General features: G+C 37.9%; 1 pseudogene; it reads right to left on the reverse strand.

Moving 5' to 3' along the window:
- Positions 1-8,015: 8,015 nt before the first annotated feature.
- Positions 8,016-12,791, reverse strand: part of LOC149167189 (CO(2)-response secreted protease-like) — a 56,377-nt pseudogene continuing 51,601 nt past the window's right edge.

Here is a 12,791-nt window from a genome sequence, read left to right on the forward strand (position 1 = left end):
TTGCATGCATGTTCGCTTCTTAATTTATCCATTTGCTTGCTTGTTTTCTTTCTTAATTGCACTACTTATGCATTTATGTCTACTTTTGCTTTGTTTTGTTGCTTGCTTTCTTGTTTACGTCCATAGGTTAGTTTCACACGAAACCAGGTGCAACTCTTGAAACAAGATGGGTAAAGTACAAGAGGACTTGTGCAGTTATCAATACTTGTTTATCTATCATCTTGCCTCTGAATGAAGAAGTTATTATCTTGGATCCATGATACACCAAGGGAAAACACATGTTTTTCACAATGTAGCTTGCTGAAAACACAACGCTTACGCGCTAACTAGTATCACCTACTCTAGTCGGTTGTTTTGGGTTAATCCCTGTTAGCTTAGTCAAGTAGAGTAAGGTGAGGGGGAAAAACCTAACAAGCATGTCAAAGATATATACAAACTACTTTTCTGAAGGATCAACTTCTTCTACTCTCAATAAGTTGGGATCCCTACTCCGCCTCTGAAATGAATAAGTGCTATGCATAGTTACGAAAATGAAAATGTGAAAAATTTCAAAAAATGAAAATGAATAAGGTGAAAGAAGAGAAAGGTTTCTTACGTAGAGAGGCGATGAAAGTAACTCCATTGGGAAACTGACTAGGCTCGATGGCAATGGAGTGATTCTTGTGTTCCTACATGACTTCGTTGGGGTACTTTCTAGGCTTGCTAGCAATGGAGGAACATGAGAGATGAAACTAAAACTCTGACGACCATAAGGCTTGTGCACCAATATGCCCCTCATTCCTAATCGAAACAACTGTGTTGGCTTGGCTTGGAATGTGTGTCGATCGACCAAGAGCTTGGTAGATACTACATCTTACAACCAAGAAAGTGTGGAAACCAAGATGAACAGAGAACTCAACAATACTTCTGAAGGTGTTGGACTTTGTTTTCATGAACAAGGTCCATTCAAAGGGCTGGATTTCTACTAGTGTGTCGCCAAGTGTTGTAGCAGCTACAACCAACCTCTGAAATTTTTCCTTATCTTCATTTTGGAGCCTCCTAATCAACCATCGTTAGCAACATGTCTTGCACTATCAAGTAAATAGGCTTCAGTTGGGTTTCAGTGGCCTTTCAGCCTATACATGTCAACTTGTTTGTCTCCCTCCTGCAGACTGACATTCTTGACTTAGACTATTTGCTAGTTGAGTAGCTCACCCAGAAAATTACGCAATTCTGGAGGGGAACCAGCCTTCCCTCTAGAAATTGTGCAAATCTGCTAGGCTCCAAAATTGTGCAAATATGCCAGGAAGCCTACTAGGCTCCAAAATTGTGCAGAACTATTAGACATGCTTCCCACAGAAAACTGTGCAATTTGGCCCAGCATTAAGCCTCAGCCCAAAATTGTGCAATTCTGGGAGACAATCACCTGCTGACCTGAGAAATTGCGCAATCCCTCAGCGATAGCTAGCCCAGTTGAGCCTATAAACTGCACAAATTTTCATCCCAGGCTCACGGACCGATGCATGTTCCTTCAGGTTGATAGGTTCCATCCAGGACCGGGAAAAATAAATTTGCATGGATGGGCTGCTTTTCTCGAAATAATAGAAAGAAACATGCAAAAAGCATGCTTAGATTTTATTGATCTATTTTTAGTAGTTGGAGGTTACATGCAAATATCGTTTAAGAAACTGCCCTCCAAGTGTCACTTTTTCCTAGATTTGTGGCATGCGCATCATGAACCTCAAACTTATTTATTCGAAGTTGTAGAGATAATTATTTAGATGGATCTTGGAGCTCTAACATCCCACATCACATCTAGGAGTTGTCGGCATGTTTAGCTCAGCTTTTTCTGGGTAAGTCTGCTTTACATGTCTTTTGCAACATTTCTGTCACCTTTTGTGTTTTTGCTCATGTGAGTGTTCTCTGCTTGATTTCTGTGAACACTTGTTGTCATTTGCATGCATGTTATCATGTACACACACCATTTCAGTTTTTGTTTGCATCTCATTGTTGTCACACGCATGACATTGTTTTGGCACCAAGGGTTACCGTTCTGGCGACCCATTTCACACACATGCATGTTTTCTTGGTTTCTTAATCTTGCATTCCCTGTTTGCACGCATAATCATTCACTCTTGCTTACTCTTAGTTTCATCATCAATTCGAAGCTTCACATGTTTTCAGTCGCCTGTAGGTGAATCTGAGCAACCTTAGCCTGGGCCTAGCCTTGCCCAGACAACATTGCGCATTTCTGAGAGGGAAGGCTCTGCCTTCCTCCTAGAAAATGCGCAAAACTGGCCAGGCAGTGTCCTTTAGGCTTTCTCTATGCAATTTTGAGAGGCAGTGCTCTGCTGGAACAAAAAATTGCCCAATGTAGTCCCTCGGCCTGCATGCCTTGCTAACTGAAATTGCGTTTTGTGCAATCTCAGCCCCAACAAGTCAGCTTGGATTGTGCATTATGCAAATCTAGTAGCCAACCAGCCTCCAGATGGTCTGGACTATCTTTTGCGCAATTCCGGTAGTCAGTCTCCTGGCCTCCCATCGAAGGCAAACCATGCAACTGGTCTGACATGTTGGCTCATAGGATGAAGGAACAGGTAACAGGAGCCTGACAGCCACCCAAAGGGCAGCAAGTAGAGGTATACATGTATGCATACATTTTGGATGCAATATGTGCCTGCCAATAGTTCCCAGGATTGATTTGGGCATGGAAATCAGCGGAAACCTCTGTACACACTTACTGTAGATTGTTTTCCGAATGTAACTTCCATGGAGTCATAACACAGTTGTCAGACCATTTTTTCACCTCGATATACAAGATGATATTTGAGCACGATCCACCTTGCATGCCATAGGAAGAAATGGAGGCATTGACCAACATAGCAGATTGGTATGCCTCACCTCTTTGCACCTTCATACGGATGTACAACATGGAGAAGCCTCTGCATGTTTTACCAAAGTTTGCCATGGAAAATATCATCATGCAAGAAGTGTTGTACCATATCTCAATAGGATTGTCAGCTAGACTGCATCGGAAGAAGAAGGCACCCTAGCTCGCTCTTCCATTACGGATCAGGTTGTACGAGATACAAAATCTTAAGCATGCTGATGTCGAGACGGAGGAGTTCAAAAGACTTACTTTCGGCACCAGAAGTTTCAATCCTTGGATCCACGAGGCATGTCATTGGATTGAGGAAGACCCATGGAGATATTTCCATAGCTTCTCCATGCTCAATGAACCAGTCAGCATAGCTGTGGAATGGTTAGTGAAGCAGCACGAAGCAGCATCTAGGAGAGCACCATCATCAATAGTAGTAGGGGGTAACATACCTGTGCATGACAAAGGTAAGAGAAAGACTATTGACAATGTAGAGGCAGAGCAAAGCTGAAAGTTCAAATCAAACCCACTTGTGTAGAAAGTAGATTTGGAGATAGAGGTGAAGAGGCCACAGCATGATAGGAGGAACATGCAAAGGAAGAGAGAGAAACAAAGGATGGAGGAAACAGTGAAGGGGTTGTAAGAGTTGAAGTAATAACTCCAGGAAGAACAAGAGTTGCGTAGATAAGAGAAGGAAGTGTAGCAGGGAGAGACACAACAGGAGGCACATCATGCACAAATTGATGAAACTACACCCATACAGGTTGTAGACTCATCCGAGCAGCTGGCACAAAGCAGACAGGGTGAGTAGTCGCAGGAGCAAGACTTCGCTCAAGAGATTGAACAGATACTTGAGCAGATGGATACAGAGATGGAGCAGCCAAAGTCAGAATAGGATATTGACCTCATGCCTTACAACCAAGAGGTCGACCCACTGGCTTCACCAGATCTGGAAGCAAAGCAAGTCCTGAGCGATCAAGGAGATACTGAGATCCTTGAAGACAATCCAGAAGCAGAGATGCACAACATATCATTTGATGAGTCGCAGCATAGAGTTGTGCAATCGTGTAGAGTGACTACTTCGAATTTCCATGTATCTCCAGCCTAATTTGAAGAATGAGCGATCGTATTTGATGTTCGCAAGCATCCAACAACATTGGTCAATGCTACCTGAGCATATGCCAAAACCACCAGCTCGAGTGTTCGCTTCTTGATAGCAGAGAATGAGTGAATGGCTAAGGAGTTACATATGGCCAAGCAGGGAGGAGAACAAGTTACAACATCCGCCAGAGAAGAGTTGAAGAGAGCAATAATGAATGAGGTATCACCTCTCGAGACATTAATGAGAATGTTGTATTCCAGATTTGTCACCATGCATAAGCTAGTTGTCCATCTCAACAGTTGGCAGCAACGCCGTGCTAAGAGAGCATCTATCTTGTCAGATTTGCACACTATCGTTGACTGCATGCAAACATGGACAATGACATACAAGGGAGCCCCGTTACACTTTCCTAAGTTGATCAAGCCCAAGGTGGTAGAGTTGAAGGAACTCATCTATTCCCATGCTGGGTTTTCTTTTCAGTTTTCTAAATATTTGGAATTCAGGTTGTAGTTCTCATATTTTCCAGTTTCTACTTATTTACTTTTGATGACAATAGAAGGTCTTCTCGACTTGTCGAATGGGGTTTCTAAGCATAATATAATGATCTTGAAAGTGTAAATCTGTATTTCCTTCCAGCAGCGCAAGGGTTTCCTTACTAAGAACTTTATATCGTAATTTAATTTAGTTATTTTATTTAGTACTAGACAGAGTCAAACTAACATTTTTCCATTTACATTCTATTTTCCTTAATCACAAGCCCAAAATCGTTCTCAGCTATTATCCATGACCAACTATGAGGATAAATCTGGGTTGCTGCTACTTTAATTATTAATAGGATTTACTGGTTACCATCTTTTGTTTGTTTTATACACTTTTCTTTTCCATTTAAGAAAACAAATAGTTTAACTCTGTTGTTGTATCATTTATAAACCATCTGTGTTCTCTGAGTATGCACTTATCTTGTTTATTTTATATAAGAACCTATACACTATGGTCCCTGTCTGGTTATCTCGTATTAGGAGTCTATTTGAATTTTGTAACTATATAGATGTATTTTACTTCCGTCGCAAGTGGTAGTATATAGAAATACTCATAGGAAATATATATATATATATATATATATATTTTAATAGTGCCTACACGATGGCCTCGATCAACGTCACCACGGATGGATACCTAACCTCTTGCATGTCCCCCACGAATTTGATGGTACAGGCATTCCACTACAGCAAAGCCCCATTCCCTCCTTTCAGAAATGTGCCAAAAAACAATTTTTTCTCTCCAATGGATGTGTTCCAAAGAAGGGGCTAAATAGGATAATATAGTTGTCTCACTATAGGGAAGTAGCCAATTTGACGGTCTGATTCGGAGTTGTGTGTAACAAATATGTCCTTCTAATATAAACACCATATAGAATGTCTTTCTCTTAGAGAAATTAATAGATTCTCCCCGCTCATAGTACCTACTAAATAACACATGTGACTCGATTTTGTTGATTCTTGCTCGGAATAGTCACTTCGTTAGAGTGGATAAATCCATCTACTACGTAAGAACCAAGAATATAGAGAGATGAATAAATGGTGGGGCCTATTTACTGTGCCTTTCATCATTCTACTGGGGGATTTCTTTTACTCGCTCACTTTGTGCTAGCCTTTCAATTGGAGGTGGATTTACTTCCTTCACGGGTCTCTAGTTCAAGTCCAGGATAGCTATCTTATTTGCCTCGAAGTTATTTTCCAACTAGTCTCGTTCCTTCATAGAGTCAATATTTATTACTACTTATTATTCTTTAAAATATTGGTGCTCTATTTGAATGTTTTTGTAAACATTATTCGCTGCAGAAGAGTCAATATAGATATATGTATACTCTATATGAATGTCTCTGTAGCGAATAATGTTTACAAAAATTATATATATATGTATACTTTTCTGCAGCAGATAATGTTTACAAAAATTATATATATATGTATACTTTTCTGCAGCAGATAATGTTTACAGAGACATTCATATAGAGTATACATATATCTATATTGACTCTTCTGCAGCGAATAATGTTTACATAAATTATATATATGTATTCTCTTCTACAGTAGATAATGTTTACAGAGACATTCATATAGAGTATACATATATCTATATTGACTCTTCTGCAGCGAATAATGTTTACAGAAACATTCAAATAAAGCACCAATATTTTAAGGAATAATAACTAGTAATAAATATCATACTTTATTCTTTAAGTAAAACTTTTATCATTACTTGGTAAAAAATAATCCTTTTCCCAAGTCTTTGAGTAAAACCTTAATTAAATTTTCTAATTCACTTATCTGTTTTCTTGTTTGAACTCCTCGAAAAACCATCCTCCCAACCACGAGTCAGGGAATAACATCGAGATTCTCCCTCGAGCTCCTTGATAACGTCCATACTCTCCCCCTGGCTCCTCGCTCCATTAGTTTTATGCTATGTTGGAAAGATAACTTTCTGAACATGAAGACTATATAGTCCAGTTCAGATCTCAACTTATTCAACAAGGGGTTCCACTTGTCTCACAACCTGCTCAAGAAAACCCTTAGGCCAACTTGTTCTCCAACTGTTTCCAATTGTTTGGAGTCTTGGCATTCCTCTTTAGGAATTTTCTTTTTACATGATTAGTCCATTTCCCCAATTATGTAATTAGTTATGTATTTTCCATCAAAATAAATAAAAAAATAGTCTAAAGTTTAATATTTACAAATAAGTAATCCAAAATCACTGTGGTAAGTGATGCATTCACGAGTGTTACGCCAGTGTAGGATCAAATCTCTTGAGTTTCAAACATCTTTTAGAGTGAAAAGAGATTTGATTCCTCTTGACCTTAGTAGATATAGAATTAAGATTAATCTAGACAAGTAATATATATATATATATATATATATATATATATATATATATATATATATATATATAGTTGATATTGAAATATTTTATTTATATTTCATGTTCTCACATTAAAATGTTAAAACATGTCGCTCATATTTTTTTCTTATATACATACATTTAATTATTTTTATTTTAATATTTTCAAAAATATTAATTATCAAATCCATATTAAACATTAAAAGAATTACAATATCCCTCATACATTGAATTAGAAGGAAACTAGTAATGGAATAAGAATTCTTTCAATCTCTCTATATATGTTTCATGTTAAATCTTTTTAGTCAACCTACATATTAGAATATTTGATTTATAACTTACATTAAACTGTTCTTTGTTATTGATATTTTTAAAATCTTATATATCAATTCCATATTAGAAATAAAATGAATCACACATCTCCCTACTTATAGAAAGTAAAAATCTAAGAAAAAAATATTTTTAAATTACTTCTTTTTTTTAATCTATATATAATAGATAAAAATCATGCTTTTAATGTAAGCATTGAAATATTTTATTTATTATTAAAAGTAAAATTTTTGTTGTTATTAATATATTCTTGTTTTAAATTTCACATGTAAATTGAAACTACAATAAATTACACATATTTTCACATCAAATATGTTATTTTCTATCCTCTCCATATCAAATATACTATTTTCTAACATCTCCATATTAATTATGAAAATATAATAATACAATTATGTGTGTATATACATTTATCATTTACATGTCTAATTTATGGAATGTAAAATATTTATGAAGATACAATAATATAATTACAGCGAAAAGCGAGAACATATTCAGCTACATTAAATGTTATTAGGAAAGCGAGATTGTGGCAGGCAGGTGTTACAAAGCCATTATTATTATTATTATTTCTGTGCCAAATTGAACTTACACGCGGGCAGAAAAACGTTGAATCTGCCCAATGTGAAATGCAATCAACAAAATTGTAGAAAGATTGAATCAGCCTAGAAATTATTATAATCCAGCAGAGCACAGGAAAAATAAACAAATGGAACAGGGGACAGCGAAGAATATCTGGAGGACCCGTTAGTGCAGGGAGGGCCATCCGGCAGCGCTAATTAGGCCATCACTGATTCATTCCATTGAAACAAACATTCACTTGTTGTCGTCTTACTTTTGATCACCTATGTGAACCACAAATGGCGTCCGGACGATGTGGGTTCCATCCGCCCATGTAATTTCACCAAACATGTATCTCTTGCTGGTCGTATTGTTGGGCATAAATCTCACGCTGTATGTTACCTGCTCAGAAATGCGCGAGAAAGCTAGCTGGCTTGGCGACACTTTAACACCTAATCCCTGCGGAGCATCTACGGTTACTTTGTAGACAGACCCAGAAGCGGATACTATGTTTGTCAGGGTTCTCTTGATCGTTCTGGCGGACTTCAACGCCGCGATGGCGACTGTCGGAAAATTAATGTTGCTGATCTTCGCGTCAGTGGCATCTGACGAGCAGCTGAAGTTCTGGTTGCCCAACACGGAATGGATCATTGATGTGTTATATCCCCAGTTGCAGAAGAAGAGTAGGTAGTCATGAAGAGTTGTGTCGTAAATGAGGCCAAGATTTAGTGCTCTTGCAGGGTTCACTTCGCCGGATCCCATATCTAAAGGAGAAGCCTTTTTGTTGAAACTGTCTGTTATTGGGGCGCCTGCATTGTTCGTGAAAGTGGCTGAAAAGATAGAAATATCATTTCAATTACAGAGCTTGCCACTATTTCTGGCGTTCTGTGGTGGTAGTGTTGGGGATTTTTCTGGTAAAATCCCCAAAATAAAATAAACTGAACACAGAGACAATGCTCTCCACAGGATCTTTTAACACAGGGAAGCTTTAATTTATTTCTGAGAACAGAGTATTACACACCCATAATATCTTTGTATTCATTAAAGTAAAATTCTTGTTACAAGATTCATCCTCTTTCACTCAGAGGGATTCACCAAAACATTTCAACAAAATTACTCTATCTCCTTTATAAAAAAAAATTACACAGCTGTGTGTAAATTTTTGTTTACATTTACTGCTGTAAAATAAAAGCTTACAAATCCATTCTTCACATTACATAAAACTGCTATGCATTTCAATGCATGAGCTCCACAAAAATTACCACGCTGTTGTGCATTCCCATTCACACTGCTGTGTGAAAAACCTATACTCCATTTGCAAGTTGCTCCGGTTTCGTTTTCTTTGCACTGCTGTGCGTTTTCACCTTTGCATTTTCCGAATGGTCAACACCACAAAAACATAGCATATACAATGCATATGCAATACATAAAAAAAATATAACACGTAAATACATATTTACTATGCCCATACCTCCGTAAGAATTAAAAACATTAAAATTAAAAAACTTTACCAACCCAAATAAAGTGCATTAATTGTTTTACTGAGATGAACAGCAGTCAACCAAAAACTTTTATGGCACGTCAAAATTCATTTGCTGCAGGTCTGATGTTGTCCGTCAACCGTTGATCTGCCCTGAAGAAATCGAACGGTTGTGGTGAATATCGGAAGGCCTTTATTTGCTGAACGTTATGTCCCGATGGAAAGGCTGTTTTGGAGAAGGTACATTTTACGCGTGGCAAAATCTTATTGCATCGGGCGCGTTTGTACGAAAACTGCTTGCTAACCAAAAGTGGTCCGATAAGGTAGTGGTTTTCGGGAATGGTTTTATGGTCGCCGTTTTAATGCTGCTGCACGGCAGGTTGAAATTAATATTTCAACACTCCCCTTTAATTTCAACTGTTGGGCATTCAGTCATACCCAAACACTTCCTCAAAAATTTGAAGCTTTTCTGGTCCAATGGCTTTGTCAGAATGTCTGCTACCTGTTCCTGAGTCCTGCAATGTTCTAAGACAATTTCTCCATTGTTCACGAATTCCTTGATGTAATGATACTTTGTGTCAATGTGTTTCGTTTTATTATGAAACACTGAATTCTTTGATAATGCAATAGCTGAGCTATTGTCACAAAAAATCATTGTTTCTTTTGCCTACTCCTGGCCTAAGCTCCTTAACATTCTTCTCATCCAAACTGCTTGACATGCTGCTGTTGTAGCTACCACATATTCAGCCTCTACTGTAGACAATGCCACGATAGGCTGTTTCTTAGAAGCCCATGAAATGGCTCCTGAACCCATGTGAAAAACATAACCGAATGTGCTTTTCCCATCATCTACACTTCCCGCCCAATCACTATTAGTGTATCCAACTAAATCTGAATGTTCTGAGACAGTATATAAAATGCCAAACCTTTTAGTACCTTTAACATACCTCAGAATTCTTTTTGCTGCCTGCCAATGTGCTTCTTTTGGCCTCTCCATGAATCTGGAAATTAAACTAACAGCAAACATTATATCTGGCCTAGTTGCAGTTAAATACATGAGGCTGCCAACTATGCTCTTGTACAAGCTAGGATCAAAATCCTTGCTGCTGTCCTCTTTGCTGAGTTTTAATCCCATTACTGTGGGAGTGATTGCTGCCTTGCACTCTTGCATATTAAATCTGTCCAACACTTCATTTACATATTTTGCCTGTGAGATAAAAATTCCATTTTCATTTTGATCTACTTCTATTCCTAAGAAGTATCTCAGCAAGCCCATGTCAGTCATTTCAAATTCTTCCTTCATGACTAATTTGAAATTCTCAATGAGATAAACATCATTCCCTATGAAAATAACATCATCAACATACAACACAACAATTAGCAATTTACCATCTTTTTCTTTGATGTAGACAGTGGGTTCTCCCTCACATTTGTGAAATCCATTTTCCAATAGACAGGAATCTATCCTATTGTACCATGCTCTTGGTGCTTGCTTCAGCCCATAAAGAGCTTTCTTCAATCTGCACATTTTGTTCTTTTCACCTTTCTTCTCATAGCCTAGAGGTTGCTCAATATAAACCTCTTCCATTAACACTCCATTTACGAATGTTGACTTCACGTCCATTTGGTAAACTTTCCACTTGTTTTGTGTTGCTATGGACAGCACTGCTCTCACGGTTTCCATTCTTGCAACCGGTGCGAAAGTTTCCTCATAATCTCTCCCATCCTGCTGCTTGTATCCTTTGACAATCAGCCTTGCCTTGTGTCTTTCTATTTTGCCTTCAACATTACTTTTGGTCTTATAAACCCATTTGACTCCAATGACTTCTTTACCTTTTGGTAGCTCAACCAAATCTCACGTCTTATTTCTTTCTATGGCATTCATCTCCTCATCCATAGCTTCTATCCATTTCTTATCTTTAATTGCATCTTCGAAATGAATAGGGTCATCAACATGACAATATAAGGCAAACAAAGAATTCATACCTTCATCATAAATGTCACTTAAATTTCTGAATTTCTTACCTCTTTCATTCGGTGTGCAAGTGCTTGAAGATGCACTTGAATTTCCTCCTTGTGGTGTGCTTGGAGAAGCACTTTCATTTATCCTCAAGGGTGTTCCTTGATGTCCTTGTGTTGGCGTTGCTGTTTGGGGATGTATTTCAGCCATCTCCTCATCATCATCATCATCATCATGAGACAAACAGTTTTTAACATTCACTGTTTTCTCTATGCTTCCATCCCAAGCTTCTTCCTCAATGAACTGAACATCTCTGCTCACAAAAAACTTCTTGGTGGATAGGATATACAACCTGTAAGCTTTGGATTCCTCACTGTATCCAATGAAAATACATTTCTCCCCTTTTCTGTCCAACTTCTTCTTTAGCTGATTTGGAATGTGAGCATAGGCCACACATCCAAAAATTTTCATGTGGGTGACTCCTTGCTTTCTCCCACTCCATGCTTCTTCCGGCACTTTGTTCATCACTGCTTTTGTTGGACACCTATTCAAAATATGTACTGCACAGTGTACAGCTTCAGCCCAATAATCATTTGGACAATGCTTTGCCTTTAGCATACTCCTCGCCATATCCATGATGGTCCTATTCTTCCTTTCAGCAAGTCCATTTTGCTGCGGAGTGTACCTTGCTGTAAATTGCTTGTGTATTCCATTTTCTCTACAAAACTGTACAAATTCATTACAGATATACTCACCTCCTCTGTCAGTTCTCAAAACTTTGATGTGCAGCCTGCTTTGATTTTCTACAAGTGCTTTGAAATTTCGAAATTTTTCAAACACTTCACTTTTGTTTTTTAGAAAATAAGCCCAAGTCTTTCTAGTGAAATCATCAACGAATGTTAGAAAATATTGGCTTCCTGCTAATGATGGAGTTTGCATCGGTCCACATAAATCTGAGTGGACAATCTCTAAGGGTGTCGTTGCCCTTATGCTTTTCCCTGATGGAAAAATTTCTCTATGTTGTTTCCCCAATATGCAACCTTCACAAAGGTTGTCCGGTTTCTCTATCAATGGTAATCCTCTTACCATCCTTTTTCTACTCAACAAGTTAAGACCTCCAAAGTTGAGATGTCCAAATCTCAAATGCCACAACCAATTTTCATCCTTTGGCACACTTTGGAAAGCCTCTTGGGTAACCGCTGCAATTACTTCTTTGTTTTTCAAATCTACCCTTATTCTGAGAGGGAACATCCTGTTCCTCTTCATCTTCACTTCAGCGATACATCTTTTGCTGGGTGCTCTATCCATGATGGTGCATACATCATTCACAAAGAAGACATTGTAACCCTTTTGAACAAGTTGTCCAATACTCAAGAGGTTACATCTCATTCCAAGAACATAGTAGACATCTGCTATGGTTTTCTTTTCACCTTTCTTTGTAAATATTTTAACTTCTCATTTTCCCATAACAGAAATTTTACTATCAGTCCCAAGTGTGACTTGTGACTTCACACTCTGATCTAAATTTAAAAACAAGGCTAGGTTTCCTGTCATATGGTTACTACAACTGGAATCTAGAAACTATATATCTTCACTGTTTGTTTCA

This window comes from Pinus tabuliformis, chromosome 5_1 (assembly GCF_031772625.1).
Source record: "Pinus tabuliformis cultivar Carrire ecotype Pingquan chromosome 5_1, CPIR1, whole genome shotgun sequence".
Taxonomy (NCBI): Eukaryota; Viridiplantae; Streptophyta; class Pinopsida; order Pinales; family Pinaceae; genus Pinus; species Pinus tabuliformis.